The sequence below is a fragment of the Hylaeus anthracinus genome, unplaced genomic scaffold, assembly GCF_026225885.1.
Source record: "Hylaeus anthracinus isolate JK02 unplaced genomic scaffold, UHH_iyHylAnth1.0_haploid 11997, whole genome shotgun sequence".
Taxonomy (NCBI): Eukaryota; Metazoa; Arthropoda; class Insecta; order Hymenoptera; family Colletidae; genus Hylaeus; species Hylaeus anthracinus.
In genome coordinates, this window is record NW_026534344.1 from 4,946,821 (window position 1) to 4,955,673 (window position 8,853).

Below are 8,853 nucleotides of genomic sequence, written 5' to 3' on the forward strand. Positions count from 1 at the left end.
TATTTGATATTGCGTCGTTTAATATATATATTATATAATATATATTATATATTATCTCACTTAATATATATTTGATATTGCGTCGTTTAATATATATATATATATTATTATATATATTATTTTAATATATATTTATTTTAATATAGTTTAATATACATATATTATTATATATATTATTATTATTATATATATATTAAACGACGCAATATATATTCTAATTGTAAATTGTCTGTTTCTATAATCATTCGTGTCATAAACAATAAATTGTGCCTAATATCGAAACTGTGTCTCGAGTCTCTCGTTAACAATTATAATCGTTTCAAACTCTCAAGTACAAACTTTTATTGCTCCTTCGCGTAATCTAATAATTATTTGTACAATTCTTGTACACTATTTTGAAAAAGAACTTCGACATGGGTGAAATTACCTTCCACGGCGATTGCAACGTTAAGCGATGGAAATAAACATCGACGCATCAATTCGCTTCCAGCGCAGGCGCTCAAGATGGAAGCAGGTCGATGTCGTCAACTTTACGCTAAGCCAATTTCTAATTCGATCGTTCCGTTTGAGTGACTCCGCATAAAAGGAATGCGGTGACAGCGATCAGGATGTCATGACGGTCGAGAATCTCGAGCTTCTAGGTCGTTTCCTCCGCGCACTCCTTCATCCGTATCTCTGCTCCATACTCTGGACGTGGAAACTTGGAAAACGAACGGAATCGTCGGCGACCGATCGTTCCACGCATTCGTCGGGAATCGTAGGAGACAAAGGCAGAGAAACGAGAAAGGGTTGTGGGCGGCGACGGACCATTCATAGAAACTCTATCCAGCACGCAGGACGACGAGGAGGTCAATCAGCATTTGCTTCCCCTTTACGTTTGTGCCCCGTTGCTAATTCTGGTTTACTTTCCTTGCTCTCTAGGACGAGCTCCAGGACAATCGGATCCGATTACCGGACCGACACGTCTCGTAGTCTTGCGTTTTTCATTGATGTCGTGTTTGTACTCGCGCACAAATGAAAGCACTTTTTTTTTGTTTCTATTTTAATTCAATGTCGTTTTATTACCGATATCTCTCACCTCACTAATTCTGATTGTAAATTCTTGCCTCCTATGACAAGTTCGTAGACACACGGTTTCAATAACCGGACCAACACTCCTCACAGTCTTCGGTTTTCCACTGTCGTTGAATTTGCACTCGCACAGAGTCACGAATGTGACACGTCGCTTCTTTTGTCTCTTCTATTATTATAAAAATCTGTGAAATTTACCGTATTTAATTCGTCCCTTAAAATAACTATTGCATCTTATTGGTATATGTGGGTAGCAGAGATCACAGAGAAAACATTACGAATCCTTTTCATACGTTCTCCCTTTTACTTCTTAGCTCGGATTAAACCGAACTGCCATGTAGATCGCACGCCCTTACGTTCGACAGTGTTTCGTTCTGGATACGTTGTTGTACACACGTCGCCGAGTAATCTTTAACAATATTCTTTGATTCGAGGAGCTCTGCACGCAACGAACGCTGGCAAAGAAGTGACTTTCCCGGCCTGAGAAAGTCTCTACGCTGTCTTCCGAATGAAGGCTCTTCGAGGGCCTTCGGGGTAGTTTACGACAGTAAACGACAGTAGTTACGACGCGTCGTGTGAAACGAAGTCTATTTCTTTTAATATATAAAGCGTATCAATTATTTCGGACTCCCATATCCAATACGGCGTATAAGAATAATACGACATTGTAGATTTGAAAACATGCCTGCTATTCTCCTAACTTTAACAATAATCGAAATTTTCGACCGACGAAATTCGACCAAAAAAATTCGATGAATCGTATCTCAGGGATAACAAGGTAATCCAAATAAAATTATTACCGACTACGTATTTGCGACCTTTGCTCATTAAAAATCCTCATTTAATGACGAAAGAATCGTATGATGTTCCAAGCAGTCACGCATAGCAATATAAAAAGTTCAGCTTTGAAACTTCTCAACGCCGAGAAGCGCAATGTTTACATCGTTTCCCTAATTAATTAAGCATTAACGTTTCAGCGGTCCGTCATCGAAATTCCATCATCGATCGAAGAGGAGGCTCAAAAATCTCGTGTACGTCACGGTTGCCCGGGTTACGCCTCCGCTCGAAAGGTTTTTGGGGTCATCGACCCGACGAATATTAGGATACCTACTGTCACGTTATGAAAGCCCCGCCATGATGTGTGACTCGAAGCACTTGAACGACTAACCCTTTACTTCGGCTCGAATCAAACGGACGTTCTCATATGTGAAAGCAGCGGGGCTAGGTCTCGGGGGTTTGTCCAGGACGCTCGACTCATTTTCTTAGAATTATTTCTTTTACGGCTCGTAAAAGTCTTGGTGGCGTCGGCGTCTATCAGGAGCGACGCATCGGGGACACGCACGTTTTTCTCGTGAAACGATAGGACAGTTCGGTTTTCCCGGGCGATTCATGTTGCTCTGATAATACCGGAAGGCACCGATTGATCGAATGCCCTAACAATGAATTCCACCTGATCGCCGAGCAGCCACGACCTGGCTATGACGTCCTGGTGTTGAAAAAAGTTTGGCAAGTTTTTTTTTTTTTTCTTTCTCCGCGACACTCGTTTCCCTCTCCGAGTGACCGTGAAACGAACACATCGATCGGCGACAGCACTCTCGCCAATTAATCGCGGTTGATTACACTCGGAATGTATTTCACGTGGTTACTTTACTTCGGAATTATTTGTCGCGCATCGGCGACGAGGTTTGGACGTTTGTTAGAATTATTCGGTCGACGATGATGGAATTATTATTTCTTATTTGATAAGGGAAGATGTTAAATGAAATCATTGTGACTCCAATCCTAATGATTCATAGAAATTTAAAAACTCTATCGTCGGTGAACATTTGTGAAGTAAAGAAATCGTTTAAAATGTGATGCGTTCCGGGATCGCAATCTTTTTTAATTCATTCTGAGAGTGCATAAAATTTACAATCGCCGCGATAGCAGGTTTCGTATTTTTAGTAACATTTCAAGTTCCATATTCCGAGTATGGTATCGAAATATCGAGGAAATTGTACGTCTTCCGTTTTATGGGGACGATTCGTTTCATTGTTTGTCTCTTTCCCTCTCTAGGGTGACATAAAAACCGTGAAAGTAATTAAACTTCATAAGCAATTGCAACGATATTCGTGTGAACAAAGAGAAGTCGAGGAAATTCCAAGGGTTACATAGATTGGTGGAGGTGGTGGTACCGTCTCTCCTTTGTCTGCAGGGAGAAACAGCGATGATGTTGTCTATCGAAGACAGTTTTCTACGGATGTATAGAAGTGAACGTAAACTATACGTATATGCAAAAGTCAATCAATCGCAGGGCCAAATGCATGCATGTGTACAACAATGTATCTAAAACGAAACAGAGTCAAGCATGTACATGCGTAGGTACAACAATGTATCTAAAACAAAACAGAGTGTTAGGAATTCCGACACAGCTAGCCTAAACATTGGCGTGATGAAAAACACAAGGCGTCGCCCGCGGTGGAGGCCTTTGTGCGCAATATGGCTCCTAACGCAGCACTCTTCGTTTTACCATACTGAGATTAAAAACCTTCCAATCCGCTGGGAAAAATGCATTTCCAAAGCAGGAGATTATGTTGAAAAGTGATACGTGCTTGGATATTTTATTACACCGAATAAAAATATTTTAAAAATAAAGTCTCGTTTATATTTGATCCGCCCTCGTAAATAGCGACAGACTGTTCAACTAAATAAGAAACTATCGAACAAACGCTTGAGTGTAACGAAATGGCTGCGTGCCATCGAAGTCGCGTGAAGTCGAATCTGCACGTTTTTCAAAAGCGCATCTTAAATATCGGAAAAAGCCAAGAGCAGTTCGAGTTTGCCTCCTCCATCACCATTAATGGACTATGTATCTAGCAAAGTCTGATCTTTATCCTTCGATCATCCTAATTAACTCGTCGTTACATGCATCATTTGATCCTGTCCCTTACAGTTAACGTTTAATAGCGTTTGTAGCTTATTCCTCTATTTTGTCGCTAAGAACGTAGCTGACGTGAGCGCAGTAGACGTGACATTAAACTCGTGTTAAAAATAGTGAAACAATTTTACGCGTGTCTGGGCGTAACGCCTGTCAAAACTGTCCATTAGCCATCAGATCGATGGCATCATAACTCGACTAAGGATCAGGCGAGAATCTACCTAAAAGAGCTAGAACGAGACGATTGCAGCATGCTTAGTCTCTTCAAGTTAGAAGAACTGCTTTGCGTCACGGAGATGACGGTTAAAAATGTGGCGAAGGGTAAACTAACAGGTAGATTTAATAACACCTAAATGAATTTAACGGAATACAACAAATACGTTTCGAGGTTCCGTGAAGAGCCTTCTCTTACCAATCCCCCATACGAACTCTCTCAACCTTTCTTTTAAACCATTCACACCGACATCGCATACATAACCAATCCTCTTCACAACACTCCTCCTTCGCACCTCGTCCTTCGACCTCGCTCGTTTCTTGGTACAGTGATCAGCATTCTCTTCTATAATGGTCGATCCAATCGTTCCAATAATTGAAAAAGGCTATCGTCAGTCTATTGGTTCGATCCTCTGATCCCAGGCGAGCAGAAGGGTACCGATGGTTATACCAAATTACTCGGTGCATCCACATTCGCACGCTCACACACGCACATACCTTGGAATGCTGTTTGCTGCATTTTCAAAAGTCTGAATCCTTCGCGAGTTAACGTTTCCTTGGCGAGTTTTAAGCTTCGGACGGAACGCAAACGGAGGGCAGAGGGACCCTGGCAGAGCAGCTTCGCCCCAGACACAATGGAGGGAAGGACGACCGCTGGCCACCCCGCGACAGGAATAATTTAATCCACTGCCCGAGGCAAAGGGTTGAATAAAATATATTCACATATTCGAAGCAGGCGAGCATCCCACGAGAGAAGGTGCGATAGGCGTCGGTGGACAGAGTGTTCTCGTCCTTAGGGACTTATGCTGCTCTGGTGGCTCGTCCCGTTCTTCGGAAACTGTCGTTTCACGGAGACCGTCCTTCGAAGGGAAGAACGGTGGACAGGAAAACGGAACCAGTGGGAAATTTACGCGGATCGTTGTCCGTGATCGAGGGAAGAATCTGGGTTGCCGGCGTTGGAGAGAAAGGGTTTGCCTCGTCAGGATTCCACCCACGCTTTTTTCACAGGATAACATCCTGGCGAGGAACCCGGTTCGGCTCCTTCGGATCGAAGATCTCGGTCTAACTTAGCGATGGGATTGATACTTGGAAGCTTCCAGGCTTCGAGTTAAAGTGGAACGAAACTTTAAAAAGCTGGATGTAAGAATCGTAGGTAAAATGCAAGAATGAATAGCAGAGTATTCTTTAACAAAACTATTTAGATACGTTGTTGTACACACGTCGCCGAGTAATCTTTAACAATATTCTTTTATTCGAGGAGCTCTGCACGCAACGAACGCTGGCAAAGAAGTGACTTTCCCGGCCTGGGAAAGTCTCTACGCTGTCTTCCGAATGAAGGCTCTTCAAGGGCCTTCGGGGTTGTTTACGACAGGGTCTGGGCGTCCGTCGTTGGGGTCCGCTCGCTTACGCGACGCCTTGCCTCTCGTCACGCCAATATTTAGGCGAGCTGTGTCGGAATTCCTTGCATGGATAAAATAGGAAAATTTAATTTTCAAACTTTACCGTTTCAGGGTCTTATATAGTATATCTGTAGGATAGGGCGATAAAGGCCGAAATCAACACGTGCGCCCAGGAAACGTACCTTTTTTTGTTTAGAAGACTAATTGTAAATGGCGAGAGCCAAAAAGACGACGTTTCGGAGAGGCAGTCATCGACAGGCCTCCGACGTGTGAAGTTCTATATATCCATCAATTTATACTAATTATATTTCTTCTTGTTCCATAAAAGAACTAATTTTATTCCACCTAACCCATCGATCCAGTATCCTACATATATCATTACGATGGTCGTGATATGGAATTCTAAATTATTCAAAAAGATAGCAGCAACTAGTTTACAGAGCAATTTCTTATACAATCTGTTAACGAACGGCAACAATGTTATCGGTCGCACACCTCACACTCGAAAGGTCCTATTTGCTATGGCTATTATCACTGTTTTGTGTAAGATATGCGCGACTGTGAGATTCTTCGGATGTTCTTCAGGCGTTAGTAGTAGATCTGAAGCCCTCGCATCAGATCTATCGATACGGGGTTAGGTCTGGTTTATACATGAATTAGGCCTTGATTAACGTAATCATACGTGATTAAAACTATAAAGCCTCAGCACGTTCCGTACCATTTCTGATTGAAACACCAGTTCATCCCCAGCTCACTGGAAACGCCTCAAAGGGACCTCCCATGGCCAATAACGCCAGCCAATAGACCCAGCTCGAATCAGAGGGTTCTTGGTCTCCTTATTCCTGTCTCTGCAAACCTCCTTCATCCTGATGGCTGCCTGGACAATGTCACCTGCGGTGTAATTAATATTCATACCTACCCTTCCGGAACTCGGTGCCCCGTCTCCGCGTCTTCAAGTATCGCGAACCGATTGTACCAACCACCGACGTTACATCACCTTACCCGTTTTCGCGAGACAGTCGAATCTGGTGAAGGGATTTAGGCGGTCGTTTATCGGAACCGAATCGCTCCGCGGAATGCCTGACGGTATTAGGATACTATAAGCAGCGAGCTGATTATTGGATGACATACAAAAGTGTTAGGGAAACATAATTTGCACGTACGCGATTCCGAATGAAAAGAGGGGACGCGTTAACGAGCAAACCATGGAATGGTGAACGAGTAAACGATGATTCTGGACAATACAAGAGTAAACAAGAGGACCAGGCGACTATGAGAAGCTAGGGTGACGACTGGTTGGTTGGCGAATTGGGGTGCAACGCAATACACCCTAGGGGTGGCACGATCGAGCTTCTCCGCCAGGAGGCGGTTCGGAGAGTTAATGTATTCATCCTCGTAGCTTCTTGAGGGTGGGAATGAAGGATCGTTACAGGGACCATTTGAATAAGAGCAAATGGTTCTCTTTAGCTGTTCATGTTTATTTATCTTAACCTGCTTTGAATTTCATTGCTTTACAAGTTCGCTGCCAGACTGATACTCCAAACTGCTTCATTGCGGGGGTTGTAATTCCTTATTCCTACATTCGCCGACCGAACGAAGACCTCCAAGAACCATTAGGTTTCTTTGCAGCCGAACGAAGTCGAAGTGTATTTGAGGAAATTCTGAATATTTCCCTCTTCAATATTTCCCGCGACACTCGACAGCTACGTGACCGAGTAATCGTCCGTCGCGACCACCCGTAGTTGTGCCTGTTTTTCGTCAAGGGTCCTCTCGGTCGTCTCGACCCTGCCATAAAACTGTCGTATACTAAATAGCGACGAACTGTTTGGATTCAAAAGATTTCTAAAAGACGTCGACGTCAACGTACAAATGGCCCGTTTATATAATAGATTCTGTATGGAAACTGATTTTACGCTCGTTGAAAACAATCGTAAATACAATGGTCTTGCTTACATTTTATTTTCAAGAAACGCCGAGCGTTATTTAGCAGGCTGAAGAATCCTCAAACATGCGTTGTCGTAATCCGTAGCAATCAACAATCCCTGTTTGTTTCGACTTCTAACAAGTACAAACGACTACACCTAATGTTATTTAAGGGGACTCTAATATAAATTCCTAATTGATCGTCGTGGAACTTGCAAGACGTAAATCCGTTCGTGAAGGGTTAAAAAAAATACCGACTTCGCCACTACGCCACTACATTCTTCAGCCACTACGATAAATATTAACTCTCACAATCCAAACAAGATTCTACCCTCGTGGAGTTTAACTTCGGTTAGCAATTTTCACGAGCCTTAGTCTGCCAGTGAACATGTTAAGGGTTAAGTAGGTGCACCTATACAAGGTCTCCTGGGCGTACATCAACTACGCCACGCAGATACACCTAACATCTGGGCGTTTCCGTCTTGGAGCAGCCTTCCGTCCGCGATCCTGGGAACCCGGGGTATCTCGAAGACGCGCAACCCGTTCGAGAGCACGCGGCCTCGCGGGCGCGATGGGAAGAACGGGACGGCGGAATCGAATCGATCCGAGCCGAGGTCGATTCAATTTGCAGCGGATGTTCGTCAACGCGAGTCCGCGATTCCGCACCGCCTCTTCATGTCATGGTTCCGCCCCGCGAGTTTGACGGCCTGCCCTCCGCTGGGAGCCGCCCCCGCTCTTTGAACAGGAACGCAGGAACGAGAAGGAACCGATCTCGTTACTCGACGGGAACGCGAACTCGCCTGAACTTGACCTTCGCTGCGCCTCCCGTCACGGACATGGGAAAGTATTTCAGTAACGTAGACGCGAGCAGCGATGGGACTGATCCGTGATAGAAACGGTTGGTCTTGGGAAGTAAGTCGGTAGTTATGGTTATTTCTTAGCAAATGTGCCTATCGCGCGTCACCGACTTCTTTCTTTAACTAACTCTTTCGTTCGTTTGCACTTGCATCCAAATGTACCTCGTCGCTTTCTTTTATTTTCCATACTAAAAGGGGTACGGGATGGCTTGAGCAGATTTCTTCGGTGCGAATAAAATGTCCTCCACGATAGGTACACGATGAGTGAAAAGGATAACATCGATTTATAAGTGTTAAGACTGTTTATTTATATTTTGGGGATGGATAAGAATTAATGCGACTCAACACCCACGATCAAACTCAACGAGCGAGAGTGTTCATTGCTTACACTTAAATATACGCTATAGGAAAATTCGAGCCGTACGTGTTACGTCCTATGCGTGTTCGTCGACGTTCGTGCCTGACTACTGAC